Here is an 18,550-nt window from a genome sequence, read left to right as displayed (position 1 = left end):
TTTAGAAACAGCGGAAGGCCGAGATGATTGTGCTGCTGATCGAATGATGGCCTCCTCGATATCTTCTTCTTCTGACGAAGGTTCATAGTCTGGGTCCAAGTCGGTATCGTCAGGATCCTCAGGAAAGGCATCTTGATCCACTTCAATTTCGTCTTCAACCTCGCTGCAATCGGATTCATCTAACTGAAGTTGCAGTTCTTGTAAAATCTCATCTTCAGTAGTGAATGTTTTGTTTGTGTTTGTGCCAGACATCTGGAACAATAAGGTAGGTACCTATGTAATCATAAACTCATCAACGGTACCAACACGCCTGGCAAACTTAGGAACACTACCTCATGAATGGTACCAACACGTCTGGCAAACGTAGAAACACTACCTCGTGAATGGCACTAATACGTCTGGCAAACGTAGGAACACTACCACATGAATGGTACCAATACGCCTGACAGGCGTAGGAAAATTTACGTTAAATGGTATCAATACGTCTCACAGGCGTACTAGGCTTTGGAAAAAACAAAACACTGATCTTGACGTGAACTGCTCGGCAATCTGAGGAACACTGACTTGCCAAGAGAGTTTCCCTTGAAGCAAACCTGGGAGACGGGAGTAAGGTTCCCCCCCGAAACAAGATGGCCGCTGTTCTTCCACTGAACTACGTCTCTTAGACGCATAGGTACCATTCCAGGGTTAAACTACAGAAATACAGTAAACCCTAGTAGATTTGGAATGAGATAAGACCTAACAATAGACCCGTTAATTGACATTAATGGCTTTTTTATTCATTTTCGAGGGGTGACGCTATTGTTAATTAATCTAGCGACACGTGTCGTGGGTGGAGGAGGAGATGAGTCATCGATGACTCATGCACACGTGTGAGTTTGAAATTAATGGTTTTCCATTAGTGCACAAAAGACACTATTATGTATTCCGTTTTTGACCTAAGCTAACCTTTTGTTGTATATTATATATGCGTTTCTGCCGGATATGAGTCACAGATGATTTATACAGACGTTGGAGTTTGGAATTAATGGTTTTTCCATTAAGGTACAAAAGACACTATTGTGGAGTTCGTTTTCGGACTATTCTAACACCATTGTTATATATTATATATGCGTTTCTGCCGGATATGAGTCAGGGTGCTTTATGCACACGTGGGAACTTGGAATTAATGGTTTTTCCATTAATGTACAAAACACATCCGGCCATTTTGGCGTCGGTGGTGAGTTATATTTGGTATAATTAAGGAGCCGGATTTACCCGAATTCAACCGGTGTCGATGCGTTCGATCGGAGGTAGAAGATATTATAACACATGTTCGCTTTAAAGGCGAAGAAATTGAACGATGTATTCTATATGAAAACGAAGTATGCGAGCGGAATCCATGTTATTAATATTAACCTGTTATGGAAGAACCTGTTATGTGGTTGCATTCTCGGCACCCTCAAACCGCGCGCGTTCATGGATACGCGTGGCAGGAAAAAAGGGTCGCCATTGTTACGGCCCCCTTCGCTTGGTCTTCTTCCGAAGTTGAATGGAAGTCAAGTGTCGCCAAATTTTTACACACGAGTATTGATTTTCTTTTAGGTTCCAATTTTATTTGGTGGAAGTAATCTACGCGGTATTTCTGCCGTCTTTTGTAACATTGCAAAGACTATTTGACCAAAACCGTAACGAATTTGGCTGAACTAGGAACATTCAGTTCCAGTATCTACAAGTTAAAGTGGATGGCAGCCACTATTTGCTCTTATTTCTGGGTTGCGAACCACGGCCCATTTGATTATTGGGTTATAAACATCAGGATTCACGTAAAATTGACCAGATGTTTTTACTGTTAGAGACAATATTTCGCATTTTTTGTGTATTTTTACTCAGAAAACGCTATTTGAACGAATCAAGCAAGAGTTCGCATGGCAATTTAGACACACAAACTGTGTTTCTTCAACTTTAGCTGAAATTTAGGTTTATTTTTTACTCTAATATCACAATTTCTTCTATTCAGACAACATTTTTTATTAAATTTTGGACTCACAAAGACATTTTTCAACTTTTAACTTGTTATTTTAAAAGTTTATTTCCATTTTTTACTCTAATATCACAATTTCTTCTATTCAGGCAACATTTTTTATTAAATTTTGGACTCACAAAGACATTTTTCAACTTTTAACTTGCTATTTTAAAAGTTTATTTCCATTTTTACTCTAATATCACAATTTCATCTATTCTGGCAGGAGTGTTTATTCCAGTTTAGACTTGCAAAGATAATTTTTTCAACTTCTTTTATTAATTTTTCTATTTATTGCCTTTTGTATCTTATATTTATTAATTCTTAACTTTGAGTTTTGTTCTTTATTTAAAGAATTTCTCTAACCACTAAGGAAGAAGTACTTTTAAGTAAAACTGTACCCACAAACTTTATTATTACTATTATTATTATTATTATTATTATTATTGTTGTTGTTTTTTGTTTTGATGAAGTTGTTGAATCTTGTTGTTGTTGTTAGGGTTTATTGACTTCCACTACGGTATTTTTGGTTTGCTTCGTAGGAAAGTTTGTTTATTTTAGAGTTTCCTCGGTATTTTTTTACTGTTAGGGTAGGTAAAGTTTCCTAAATATATGAGTAGGGTTCCATATATTCTTGTTCTTGCATGTTTTTCATATGATGTGATCACCACAACTCTCCAAGTGCTTTTACTGCATGTTTCCATTTTTTATTGAGGCTTAGTGATTCCTAGAGCCACTTTATGCATGAGAGAAAGCTTGAAAATTTTGATCTCAGATAGCCGTCAACCTTATGTCAGAGTATTTTCGAGTATATTTTAGTCTTATTATGGCCCACTAGAATATCACGGCTTGCTTATTTTTTAAGTATGTTGCGCAGTTATTGTATTTTTGCTTTTGCTTTCTAGATAAACTGTATGAAATGTTTAATATTTGTACTTTTTGCACTTATAAGAGGCCAAACTTTTACTGTAACTAAAATTATTATGTCTCTAGGCACTGAAACCCCTTTACCAAGAGTACTATAACTGCATGTTTATTAATATTGTTTCTTTCATCCCTCAAATATAACAATTTAACAATATAATGACTAATCACAGGACAAGTCGATGTTAGCAGATGACTACGTGGCTATTAAGTCCATCTGCCAAACTTTTCTTACCATGCTATTTACTCTTATAGTTTTTTATTCGGGGTACATTTCAAGTACTACTTGACTTTTTGAGTGTTTGATTAACACCAGGGGTTATTTGTATCTGTTATGCTGTATTATTTGAGGCTTCTAATTTTTATTCTACAATCACTATATGTCCATGAGAACTAAATTCCACTGACTGAAGCTTAAAGCTTAGGCTCTACAGCATGTTGAATGGTTAAGCACTGGGCAATATGAATTTTACAGAGGCTAGTAGGAGGCATAGGAACACACGCCAGAGCATTATTAGCGTGCAAGAAGCACTTTCAGGGAGTACTACGAGGAAACGAAGTTGATTTTTTTGAGGGCTTTACCAGTTACACAGCCAATATTTGCTATTTCAAGTAACTACATGTACCAGAACATTTTACAGCCCAACACTAACTAGACTTCAATTTGTACTACATTAGGGGCTAAATGTAGCAAGAACACTGATTGTACATACTTTTGAGAATCCAACTATATCAGGATTTTTTCTATGTAAGTATATTTTTATTGATTACTAACTTTAACAGACCAATCAGGAAGACAACAAAATTCACTAAACTTAGTACTATAGTGTAGGTGATTGCATGAAAAGTAGAAATTATAACATCCGCAAGATTTCGCTTTTTTTTTTTGCTTTTGTGACTAATCGTGACGCTGAGGATGAATGGATGGCCAAAAATCTTAAGGACTGGATGTATTTTACCACTACAGACGCCTATGTAGAAACACTAGAGTACTGTTAGCTTTCAAAATTGAGGATATACTGTACTGTTTCTTAAATATTTTGTACTTGGCACGTTACAGTTATATCCATTTCAGGACAAATATTGCTAAAACTCTCAAATTTACTGGTACAAGTTGATATTTCTGCTATCAGAGGAATTAACAACCCTATTTTACAAACAAATGGTACTGTTTACACTTTATTTACTTCAATCTGAGACTAATATTTTACAGTAATTGAATCATTCAGCCCTAGTCAATACTTTACTGCATCAGAAAGTTTGTTTTTAATCTAATAAGTATGCTATTTTGGGATATTCTAATGCAAACGTTGTTTAATTCACTGGTTATAATGCAAACTTTTGCACAAATTCGATATATTCACTACCTTCAAACCAAACAATTGTACTTATTTAGCGCATTTCATTTATATTTCTTGTAATTAACTTATGTTTCTTATAATTAACAAACTAAATTAATTACTTTGGCATGTTAAAAACCTTATTTTTTACTATTTCCTATTCTATCAGGTTCTATATTGCTGTTTTTATCAATTATGTAAGACCACACTCTGGTAAATGCCTATATATTCTCTTTTATACACACACACACACACACACACACACACACACACACACACACACATTTACACACTTATACGAACATACATCTGACGTTTTTCAATATTTTGCTATGAAGTTTGCATCCACGCTATTCAAACAAGGGCAGGCAATGTAGTATTTATGAGTATTAGTAATCCCAAAGTGGTGTTTTTTGTGTCCAAGTTCAGATGAGAGTCTGCTATGTGCCTTTTGCAGGGGATTGCATGTGAAGTGTATGCATATTGAGCATTATTGAGTGTGTAGGCTTCCAAGTTTTGCTGTTATTTTCCTATAATTCTGCGAGACTGTAGAGAGTTCTCCCTTTTCAACCAGTTTTCTTTCATTGATTGGATACTTTTTGGGAACTTAGCAGTTTTTTATGTTATGAAGCAGATTGTTGTAGAATATTTTGCATGGTCATTTGTGATATTGAGTGCCTGCTGTAACGGAAGTAAGTATCTTTCCTTCTTGTGTTGATGTTCTCGTGTAGGTTTCCTATTTTCGGTCAAGTTGCAGTAGGGAACTTAGCAGTTTTTTATGTTATGAAGCAGATTGTTGTAGAATATTTTGCATGGTCTTTTGTGATATTGAGTGGGTGCTGTAATGGTAGTAAGTATCTTTCCTTTTTGTGTTGATGTTCTTGTGTAGGTTTCCTATTTTCGGTCAAGTTGCAGTACTTAGAATAATCGCTATTGTCTTATTGATCTACGAAGCTCCTTTGAATAATCATTTGCATGTGACCCTATACTCCACGCTGTACTTTGTTCTGGGAGCTATCTTTTGAAGCCTTGGCATTCTGCTAGTACAGTATTATTAGCGTAGAGGTAAATTAGTTCGTGAAAATATGTATTTTTCCGATTAACTATAGTCGCTTAGTTGTTCTAGCAGGTATAAGTAGTTACTGCTGATGTTGTTAATTTTCTATTCGCAGGGGCTATGTATGATGTAGCGTATTTGTGTTGGCTGTCCCTTTTATGCCTATGTTGTTGAGTTTCTCCATAACCATGTCCTGTATTACTCTATTCTATGCCTTGTTGCTGCTAGATATCTGAGGTATGTTGTTGGTTCATATCTGATGTAGCTTGTTTGACTATCTATTATTTTTGCTATGGCTGTGGCTATTGATGTCCCTTTCTGAATTCCATGTTGGTTTCTGTTTATCCTTGTTGCTGCTTGTTATCTGAGTTAGGTTGTTTGACTTCAGGACTATCCTTTTTTAACTTTATTGTTGATTGCTGTTTTGTGTCTTGTAATATTATTTACTATAGTAACAAAATTATTTTTAAAAATTGATATTTATCAACATACTTGTATATTTCTTGTTCAGTATTTGTCAAAGTTTAATTTATTTTGTCCGCTATCTTTAGCAAGTAACACTATTTTGAAATTTAATATATAAATTCATGAAAATTTACTCTAATTTATATCAACTAACATATTTATTTTAACAACAATAACAAAATTGTACAAAAGTTCAAATAGCAGAAGAATTGTACTCTTAAATTATTAACTTTGAAAGAATAGTATTTTTAAAACATTAACTTTGTAAAAATTGTACTTTTAAAACATTCACTTTGAAAAAATTGTACTTTTAAATTATTAACTTTGAAAAAATTGTACTTTTAAAACATTAACTTTGAAAAAATTGTACTTTTAAACATTAACTTTGTAAAAATTGTACTTTTAAAACATTCACTTTGAAAAATTGTACTTTTACACCAGAAATAATCAAATATATGGGAAAGAAGGAGAAGTTCTGTTGCTCAGAATAATAAATGTGGGATGGAAGGAAAATAATTTTGTTACTATAGTAAATAATATTACAAGACAGAAAACAGCAATCAACAATAAAGTTAAAAAAGGATAGTCCTGAAGTCAAACAACCTAACTCAGATAACAAGCAGCAACAAGGATAAACAGAAACCAACATGGAATTCAGAAAGGGACATCAATAGCCACAGCCATAGCAAAAATAATAGATAGTCAAACAAGCTACATCAGATATGAACCAACAACATACCTCAGATATCTAGCAGCAACAAGGCATAGAATAGAGTAATACAGGACATGGTTATGGAGAAACTCAACAACATAGGCATAAAAGGGACAGCCAACACAAATACGCTACATCATACATAGCCCCTGCGAATAGAAAATTAACAACATCAGCAGTAACTACTTATACCTGCTAGAACAACTAAGCGACTATAGTTAATCGGAAAAATACATATTTTCACGAACTAATTTACCTCTACGCTAATAATACTGTACTAGCAGAATGCCAAGGCTTCAAAAGATAGCTCCCAGAACAAAGTACAGCGTGGAGTATAGGGTCACATGCAAATGATTATTCAAAGGAGCTTCGTAGATCAATAAGACAATAGCGATTATTCTAAGTACTGCAACTTGACCGAAAATAGGAAACCTACACAAGAACATCAACACAAAAAGGAAAGATACTTACTACCATTACAGCACCCACTCAATATCACAAAAGACCATGCAAAATATTCTACAACAATCTGCTTCATAACATAAAAAACTGCTAAGTTCCCTACTGCAACTTGACCGAAAATAGGAAACCTACACGAGAACATCAACACAAGAAGGAAAGATACTTACTTCCGTTACAGCAGGCACTCAATATCACAAATGACCATGCAAAATATTCTACAACAATCTGCTTCATAACATAAAAAACTGCTAAGTTCCCAAAAAGTATCCAATCAATGAAAGAAAACTGGTTGAAAAGGGAGAACTCTCTACAGTCTCGCAGAATTATAGGAAAATAACAGCAAAACTTGGAAGCCTACACACTCAATAATGCTCAATATGCATACACTTCACATGCAATCCCCTGCAAAAGGCACATAGCAGACTCTCATCTGAACTTGGACACAAAAAACACCACTTTGGGATTACTAATACTCATAAATACTACATTGCCTGCCCTTGTTTGAATAGCGTGGATGCAAACTTCATAGCAAAATATTGAAAAACGTCAGATGTATGTTCGTATAAGTGTGTAAATGTGTGTGTGTGTGTGTGTGTGTGTGTGTGTGTGTGTGTATAAAAGAGAATATATAGGCATTTACCAGAGTGTGGTCTTACATAATTGATAAAAACAGCAATATAGAACCTGATAGAATAGGAAATAGTAAAAAATAAGGTTTTTAACATGCCAAAGTAATTAATTTAGTTTGTTAATTATAAGAAACATAAGTTAATTACAAGAAATATAAATGAAATGCGCTAAATAAGTACAATTGTTTGGTTTGAAGGTAGTGAATATATCGAATTTGTGCAAAAGTTTGCATTATAACCAGTGAATTAAACAACGTTTGCATTAGAATATCCCAAAATAGCATACTTATTAGATTAAAAACAAACTTTCTGATGCAGTAAAGTATTGACTAGGGCTGAATGATTCAATTACTGTAAAATATTAGTCTCAGATTGAAGTAAATAAAGTGTAAACAGTACCATTTGTTTGTAAAATAGGGTTGTTAATTCCTCTGATAGCAGAAATATCAACTTGTACCAGTAAATTTGAGAGTTTTAGCAATATTTGTCCTGAAATGGATATAACTGTAACGTGCCAAGTACAAAATATTTAAGAAACAGTACAGTATATCCTCAATTTTGAAAGCTAACAGTACTCTAGTGTTTCTACATAGGCGTCTGTAGTGGTAAAATACATCCAGTCCTTAAGATTTTTGGCCATCCATTCATCCTCAGCGTCACGATTAGTCACAAAAGCAAAAAAAAAAAGCGAAATCTTGCGGATGTTATAATTTCTACTTTTCATGCAATCACCTACACTATAGTACTAAGTTTAGTGAATTTTGTTGTCTTCCTGATTGGTCTGTTAAAGTTAGTAATCAATAAAAATATACTTACATAGAAAAAATCCTGATATAGTTGGATTCTCAAAAGTATGTACAATCAGTGTTCTTGCTACATTTAGCCCCTAATGTAGTACAAATTGAAGTCTAGTTAGTGTTGGGCTGTAAAATGTTCTGGTACATGTAGTTACTTGAAATAGCAAATATTGGCTGTGTAACTGGTAAAGCCCTCAAAAAAATCAACTTCGTTTCCTCGTAGTACTCCCTGAAAGTGCTTCTTGCACGCTAATAATGCTCTGGCGTGTGTTCCTATGCCTCCTACTAGCCTCTGTAAAATTCATATTGCCCAGTGCTTAACCATTCAACATGCTGTAGAGCCTAAGCTTTAAGCTTCAGTCAGTGGAATTTAGTTCTCATGGACATATAGTGATTGTAGAATAAAAATTAGAAGCCTCAAATAATACAGCATAACAGATACAAATAACCCCTGGTGTTAATCAAACACTCAAAAAGTCAAGTAGTACTTGAAATGTACCCCGAATAAAAAACTATAAGAGTAAATAGCATGGTAAGAAAAGTTTGGCAGATGGACTTAATAGCCACGTAGTCATCTGCTAACATCGACTTGTCCTGTGATTAGTCATTATATTGTTAAATTGTTATATTTGAGGGATGAAAGAAACAATATTAATAAACATGCAGTTATAGTACTCTTGGTAAAGGGGTTTCAGTGCCTAGAGACATAATAATTTTAGTTACAGTAAAAGTTTGGCCTCTTATAAGTGCAAAAAGTACAAATATTAAACATTTCATACAGTTTATCTAGAAAGCAAAAGCAAAAATACAATAACTGCGCAACATACTTAAAAAATAAGCAAGCCGTGATATTCTAGTGGGCCATAATAAGACTAAAATATACTCGAAAATACTCTGACATAAGGTTGACGGCTATCTGAGATCAAAATTTTCAAGCTTTCTCTCATGCATAAAGTGGCTCTAGGAATCACTAAGCCTCAATAAAAAATGGAAACATGCAGTAAAAGCACTTGGAGAGTTGTGGTGATCACATCATATGAAAAACATGCAAGAACAAGAATATATGGAACCCTACTCATATATTTAGGAAACTTTACCTACCCTAACAGTAAAAAAATACCGAGGAAACTCTAAAATAAACAAACTTTCCTACGAAGCAAACCAAAAATACCGTAGTGGAAGTCAATAAACCCTAACAACAACAACAAGATTCAACAACTTCATCAAAACAAAAAACAACAACAATAATAATAATAATAATAATAATAATAGTAATAATAAAGTTTGTGGGTACAGTTTTACTTAAAAGTACTTCTTCCTTAGTGGTTAGAGAAATTCTTTAAATAAAGAACAAAACTCAAAGTTAAGATTTAATAAATATAAGATACAAAAGGCAATAAATAGAAAAATTAATAAAAGAAGTTGAAAAAATTATCTTTGCAAGTCTAAACTGGAATAAACACTCCTGCCAGAATAGATGAAATTGTGATATTAGAGTAAAAATGGAAATAAACTTTTAAAATAGCAAGTTAAAAGTTGAAAAATGTCTTTGTGAGTCCAAAATTTAATAAAAAATGTTGCCTGAATAGAAGAAATTGTGATATTAGAGTAAAAAATGGAAATAAACTTTTAAAATAACAAGTTAAAAGTTGAAAAATGTCTTTGTGAGTCCAAAATTTAATAAAAAATGTTGTCTGAATAGAAGAAATTGTGATATTAGAGTAAAAAATAAACCTAAATTTCAGCTAAAGTTGAAGAAACACAGTTTGTGTGTCTAAATTGCCATGCGAACTCTTGCTTGATTCGTTCAAATAGCGTTTTCTGAGTAAAAATACACAAAAAATGCGAAATATTGTCTCTAACAGTAAAAACATCTGGTCAATTTTACGTGAATCCTGATGTTTATAACCCAATAATCAAATGGGCCGTGGTTCGCAACCCAGAAATAAGAGCAAATAGTGGCTGCCATCCACTTTAACTTGTAGATACTGGAACTGAATGTTCCTAGTTCAGCCAAATTCGTTACGGTTTTGGTCAAATAGTCTTTGCAATGTTACAAAAGACGGCAGAAATACCGCGTAGATTACTTCCACCAAATAAAATTGGAACCTAAAAGAAAATCAATACTCGTGTGTAAAAATTTGGCGACACTTGACTTCCATTCAACTTCGGAAGAAGACCAAGCGAAGGGGGCCGTAACAATGGCGACCCTTTTTTCCTGCCACGCGTATCCATGAACGCGCGCGGTTTGAGGGTGCCGAGAATGCAACCACATAACAGGTTCTTCCATAACAGGTTAATATTAATAACATGGATTCCGCTCGCATACTTCGTTTTCATATAGAATACATCGTTCAATTTCTTCGCCTTTAAAGCGAACATGTGTTATAATATCTTCTACCTCCGATCGAACGCATCGACACCGGTTGAATTCGGGTAAATCCGGCTCCTTAATTATACCAAATATAACTCACCACCGACGCCAAAATGGCCGGATGTGTTTTGTACATTAATGGAAAAACCATTAATTCCAAGTTCCCACGTGTGCATAAAGCACCCTGACTCATATCCGGCAGAAACGCATATATAATATATAACAATGGTGTTAGAATAGTCCGAAAACGAACTCCACAATAGTGTCTTTTGTACCTTAATGGAAAAACCATTAATTCCAAACTCCAACGTCTGTATAAATCATCTGTGACTCATATCCGGCAGAAACGCATATATAATATACAACAAAAGGTTAGCTTAGGTCAAAAACGGAATACATAATAGTGTCTTTTGTGCACTAATGGAAAACCATTAATTTCAAACTCACACGTGTGCATGAGTCATCGATGACTCATCTCCTCCTCCACCCACGACACGTGTCGCTAGATTAATTAACAATAGCGTCACCCCTCGAAAATGAATAAAAAAGCCATTAATGTCAATTAACGGGTCTATTGTTAGGTCTTATCTCATTCCAAATCTACTAACCCTCGTTAACACAAACTCGCTTAAGACGAACACTCGGTTAACATGAACAAAATGTTGGTCCCGGCAGGGATGTAGTATACCTTATAGAAAGTTTTATCGGTTAACGAGAAATTCGGTTACCACGAATCACGAACTGCTTTTTAGTCCGTTGCGTCATTAGATCTCATTTAACACGAACTTTCAGTTTCCTCTGCTAGGTATGTAAGAAATCGCTCAACAATCTCTATCATCTTGTCAACAATCAACTTATACAGTATTGTAACTAACAGATTCAGATCAACAATGTGTTCAAATTTTCAGATGCGTTTTTCTATTCTTTAAAACGTAGCCAGTACGAATTGACCGCTAGTTTTACGGAAGCTACGAGTACAGTTGGCCATGAAGTTACCAGGCATTTGCGTTCCCATCTGCGACAGCGCAATATACAGGAATGTTTAACCACAAAATGATCTGAGTACTTTTTTTAAAAAGTTAATTACTGTAGTACTGTAGTAATGTTTTCTATGATGACATACATAATACGTATTGTAAATGGTTATTATGTAGAAAGAACTGTATTGCAACAATAAAATTTGAGTCCCCGGTTAGCACGAATTTTTTTAACACGAACTCTTGAATTTTCGGTCCCTTGGGATTCGTGTTAACGAGGGTTTACTGTACTTCTTACTTTCAATTTCACTAAAACCACAAATACCAAAAGTTGTTTTATAAAGTTTACTTTGTCCTACTATAAAACCACCTACCGGCCCCCGTGGCGGAGTGGTTAGCACAGCGCACTTCGACACCAGAGGGTCGGGTTCGAATCCCAGCCTGGTCATGAATGTTCTTTGTGATTGTCCCTTCAACATCATATCATCACGCATCCTTTCGCGATTAGCCAAAAGTGGCAGAAAAGCGAAGAACAAAAAATCAAAATCAATCAATTAATCAATGAAGAACCGCTAACTGCAAACCCAGGCTGTCTTGATCAATTAATTGTTTTGATAAGCTTCGTAGAGTCAAAAGTGTCAGTTTTGCTTTGTGAAGAAATCTAATTCAATCTACATGTTGATTACGATCGTACAAGACTGGCATCGAAATGTTTTCGCTAACTATGAAGCTACATCCTGACTACCATCTGTCTTTTGTCATGATAAGACTTTGTTTATAAACATACCTTCTGTTTTCAGTGTGGGGTGAATGTGATGAGTGTTCTCAACTAAAGATATGAGGTGAAGGAATTCAAGTTGTTGGTATGGTGTCTTGTCAACTGTTGGAAGAATAGAAAAGATGGTACTATTGTGTGTGCAAGAGCTGTGCACAGACACACGAATCTGTCTCTGTTATCAGCAACCTCCTACTTATGCGTGACTCACTGACTCATGCAATGAGCCAGTACGAGCGTTTGGAAGTAACAGTTAAATTTGGAGAAATTCTAACCAGTGTTGAATCCAGTCACTTTCCTCCGGCGGGAGGGGAGGGGTATCATAGTCATCAACTTATAATAGTAATGAAACAATACTAATATTTTTAAATTGCCCCTTACTTCGGATGTGTAATGAACTGACTAACTCTCTAGCCATCTTAAACCCGAAGGTTTATGCCTGCAGCCAGTAGCGGCGATTGGGTCCCAAGGCAACTGCCGCCCCCCCCCCAAAATCCCCGCCACTGGCTGCAGCAATACAAGCCTTCTAGTCTATGGGCCAAGTGGCCAAAATCAAGGATTCGGTATAATTTGGGGGTACTAATATTCCTTTATGCCACAGTTAATTGGGTGTCTAAGGATACAAAAAAAAACCATGCTTGCCATGTGAAAGTGGAGCTAATAGAAATGGCGGCCAATCCAAGATGGCGGTTGTTGACATTTGAAAAAACAACTATATCTCTGAAACCAACGGCTCGATCTCAACGAACCTTTTTTTTTTTAATGAAACCTTAATATATGTTCTATATTTAATGTTATCCTTAGTTTTTCGATAAAAGCAACCTTTAAGTAGTTAATCACGGATTAGTAAAAACCATATTTTGTACTATTAATTTTATATTTATCATTAATTTATTAATAATCTAGGCATCTGAGAAACAAATGGTCCAAACAAACATTGTAGCGTAAACGCTTATCTTTAATTTGACATATTACACTTGTTGGTTTTCACCTTAGAATTCATATAAAACAAATGAATTATGTAGTGTGTGCATCGAATTCTTCTACCAGCATGTGTCCTTAGTCCTATTTATTTACACGTATTGTAGCTGGTATTGGCTATTGAATAGCATATTATTGTTATATACATACAATAACATTTAATAATAATCAAACTAATTAATATTAGTATTGTTATTATTATTATTATTATTATTAATAATAATAATTGTTTCTGTTGTTGTAGTATTAACTAGCCATTAATTTTGTTTAGTTGTTACTGATGTTCATAGGACAAGGACACATGCTGGTAAAAGAATTCGATGCACACTCTACATAATTCATTTGTTTTATATGAATTCTAAGGTGAAAACCAACAAGTGTAATATGTCAAATTAAAGATAAGTGTTTACGCTACAAATGTTTATTTGCTACATTTGCTTCTCAAATGTGTAGATTATTAACAAATTAATGATAAATATAAAATTAATAGTAAAAAATATGATTTTTACTAATCCGTGATTAACTACTTAAAGGTTGCTTTTATCGAAAAACTAAAGATAACATTAAATATAGAACATATATTAAGGTTTCATTTTTAAAAAAAGTTCGTTGAGATCAGGCCGTTGGTTTCAGAGATATAGTCATTTTTTCAATTGTCAACATCCGCCATCTTGGATTGGTCACTATTTCTACTAGCTACCACTTTGAGATGGCAAGCATGTTTTTTATGTATCCTTAGACACCCATTTAACTGTGGTATAAAGGTATATTAGTACCCCCAAATTATACCAACATCTTGGCTGGCCCATAGACTATTCCATCTGTCCGTATCCTGGGCAAGATCAATCCAATCTTTTTTCATCCTTACCGATTTCCTTTAGGTCCATCTCAACGTTATCTCTCCATCTTCGTCTTGGCCTTCCTACAGGTCTCTTACCATCAGGTTTCTCAACAAGAATCTTGTAAACCCTTCTTTCCTCTGCCATTTGTGCCCACCTAAGTCTTCTTGATTTAATTATTCTAATAATATTTGGACAGGAATACAAATTATGTAGTTCCAAATTATGTAACCTTCTCCACTCACGTATCTCCTCATTTCTTTTATAGGCTCTAAAATTTTCATAAGGATTTTATTATTAAATACTATTAATTTATGTTCCTCTTTTAATGTAAGGGACTAAGTTATAGATGTACCTTACATCTTAGAAAAATATCTTATTTATAAGCAGCTTGTTTCTGTCACACGAAAGAAGAATTCTGTTTCTAAAGAAAGTACTTTTACTTGGACAGAAGCGAAAAAAGGTCAGGTTATCTTATCAAAGTTGGGAACCTCACCGAGTGTTGACTTTATGACATTTTTATCAGAGGCACGTTCAACAAGGATACTTTTGAAGAAGCGTGTTGAAAGATATCGTTTTGGCAACTGCATCTTTACGACAGCCGGACTACCAGTCAACTCGTGAGGTTTTACCTGAGGTTCTTTTCTAGTTTGAGTTTGAAGTCCATTTTATGCACAACAGAGAGGCAAATCGGAACTGAGCCTACAGTTTAAACTGGGATCCGAACCACTATTTGCTTCCACCGGGTTTCGAACCCGGGATCTATTGATTGCAAGGCGGCGACGTTACCACTACGCCATCGGTAGTGCAAGTGCATGCTCTTTTTATAAAGCCACACATGTGTTGTGTATACTGTATTTTGTATGTGTTTACGTATGTTTATTATTTTCCACGTTTATATGTGAATCATATGAATGTACATTATGTTATGTATTTATCATATAATATTATAGTTGAGTGTAAGACAAGGCATGTAAAATAATAGCTAAATAAAGTAACTGAAATCAAACTTACAAACTGCTTATCAGCGACGTTTGCAGAATGATTTCAGTTACTTATACAAAATTGTGAATGGTAAAATCCTCTGCAACACACTCCTTGAGGAATTCCACTTTAGAGTACCTATGCGCACAACTCGCAATACAAGGTTATTTTATACAAAGAACCTAGACTAGAAATTCAAAAAAGATCTCTCTTTTACAGACTTGCAGCACAATACAATGATCTCCCCTCAAGTATTTATATATTTTCCTCCGAGTTTGCCTTTCGGTCTTCTATCAGAAGAAATGCTTGTAATTAATATCACTTAGTGCCATCTCTTACATATTTTTTTTGTTCATTTGCTATTCACTTTTATGTTGTTTTGTTACTCTTAATTATTTCTTTTTTATTTATTTATTTTAGTTTATTTTTTCTATTTTTTATTTTTATGCTTATTATAATCATTGCTTTCTCATTGTTGACAATTTCAGTGTAAAAGGGTCACCTGTGCTGTATCTGAAATTTTCTCAATAAATAAATAAATAAATAAATGTTGCATATTTTATCATTTTTGCCATAAATTTATATAATTGTATAAGTTTATATATACTCTTTACTATAGGCTCCCCCACTTATATAATAACCTGAAGATTGAAGATTTGTCAGTGTTACATCTTTTAGCTAAATATAAGGTTGTTCAAATTGGAAAATAGTTTATATAACTATTCTAAGGCTCGTCTACTCAAGTCACATGTATCAACCAAATAATTTATTTTTAGTAGGTACAAGTTAATCAATTATAATATAACATAATAATTATTATGTAGAAATTGTTTACGTAGGTCATATGACACTTCAGAAACCCCATAACCTGTAAATTAATTATGGATCCCTAAAAGATCGGGGGGGGGGGGGGTGTTAGTCTTGGGGTGCCTGTCCATCCCACTAGTTACGCCTAAGGAGAATACGCTCGTACTTACTACCCATTAAGGTGATTTTATACCCCGGCGAAATTCGTGTAAACCCGTGTAAACTTACGGGATTACGTTGGTCACGGTTATCTCGAGAACCAGTCCACAGAGAAGCTTGTAATTTTACCTGAGCGCTGAGAAAGTATGTTTCTAGAGATTCACTTTTTGATATTTTCATTTATTGCATCAACATCTCGAAAATTAATTAAGTTACAGACATTGTTACCTTATTTTATAAAATCATTCGTTGTATGATGAACAAAGCGGTTTTGTCAGCTAAAAAAAAATATCTTTCCCTTAATAATTACACTACACATCTAACATTTCAGTACGTAATGAATTGTGAATGAATTTTCGCGAGGTTGCAGAATCTTGTCCCGCGGCCGGCTATTCCGACAGATTTTTCCGTTGTTTCCATCATTCCAAGTGAACGTTTGAGGAATCGTGTTGAGACTGGTGGCAGACATGTTGATTGATTGAATGAATTGTTGCTTTAAGTCCACTTTATGCACAGAAAGGTTAATCGGGACTGGACCTACAGTATCAAGTGGGCTCCGAACCTATGTTCCTCCCCCGTGTATCGAACCTGGGACTCCTTGATTACAAGGCGACGACGTCACCACTACGCCATCGGAGAGTGTGATGGCAGACATGTGGAGCACATTTTGCATTTATCAAAAGTGGTGTTCATCAATTCTGAAATTCGTTCGTAACAATCATGTACAGATGGGGGACAAAATAATACGAACACCTGTGAATGTATAGAAAATCTTTATTAATAGGGGGTTGGACCACCCTGTGACTGAAGTACACTTTGTATGCGACATGGGATGGACGCATAGAGGTCATGCACAATGTTTAAGGGAATATGGAACCATTCTTCCTCCAGAGCAGTCTCCAATTCCGAAAGTGTGGCTGGAGGCGGACTTCGAGCACGAAGTTTGGACTCCAAATATCCCCACAAATGTTCTATAATGTTCAGGTCAGGAGACTGTGGGGGCCATTCAAGATGTCCTACTTCATCGTCATGTTCTTCAAACCATGTTTGGACAGACCCAGCAGTGTGGATAGGAGCGTTGTCGTCTTGAAAAAGCAGTCGGTCCCCAGGAAATAAAGTCTGGACAAAAGGATGGAGATGATCCCCCAGAATGCTGCGATAGTGACTGGCATTGATCTTCCCATGCAGAAAAACAAGTGGTCCCACACCATGCCAAGATATCGCGCCCCATACCATAATGGACCCACCTCCATGCTTCACAGTCTGCAAGAGGCAGTCAGGGTGAAATGCATCTCGAGGCGTTCTCCACGCATAAACGCGCCCCGTGGTCTGAAATAACGTGAATGTTGATTCATCAGACCAGATGACTTGTTGCCACTGCCGTGGGGACCAACTTCTGTGAGCTCTGCACCATTGGCGTCGCTTGACAGCATTACGTGATGTCACCAATGGCTTACGAATTGCCACTCGGCCATGAATGTTTGCAGCATGGAGTTCCCTTTTGACAGTTTTCGTTGAAATGGGGTCCTGGAGATGCCTGTTCATTTCAGATGTTATCTCGGATAACGATTGCTTGTGCTTTCGGGCCACTATGCGCTTCAACACCCTCCTATCCCGAGCAGCAAGCTTTGTCTTTCGTCCACTGTTGTGCTTTGAAGACGCCATCTTACCTTGTGTTGTGTACGCTGTCATAACGGCCGATACTGTGCTCCTTGCACACCCCACAAGGTTTGCGGTTTCAGTCACCGTGGCTCCAGCTGAACGTGCTACAACAATCATGCCTCTTTGGAACTCTGTCAGGTCTGACATTGCAGTGTCTCTTGAGAGCGTACGATAGACGAATGTACCACCAATGACTGCTGTTGGCAAACTAATACCTTCCCCTTCACAGCCACTAGGTGGCAGCCTTCAGTGCCAGGTCGTGCTGCTGTACTGCCGGTGTGAAATGTGGCATACTTTTTCACAGGGTTCGTATCATTTTGTCCCCCATCTGTACATACTCCCTCAGTCTTCTGCTGGGTTTAACCTAATGGTACACATAAACAACATTAAATAAATTACCAACCAACCAAACAAATATTATTTCGTAGAAGAGCAAGAAACATTACACTTGAGCTAACTGAAGTAATAGTTAATGTTAATTTAATGGATAATTTCACACAATTTTATATATATTATTTGTATCCCATTTTTAATACTAATAACAGTAACAACAATCAATTTAAAGGAATTTGAAACCACATTAACACTGCTTACCCCGCCTGAA

The sequence above is a fragment of the Lepisma saccharinum genome, chromosome 12 (genome assembly GCF_977018435.1).
Source record: "Lepisma saccharinum chromosome 12, izLepSacc3.1, whole genome shotgun sequence".
NCBI lineage: Eukaryota > Metazoa > Arthropoda > Insecta > Zygentoma > Lepismatidae > Lepisma > Lepisma saccharinum.
Note: the sequence above shows the minus strand (reverse complement) of the source record.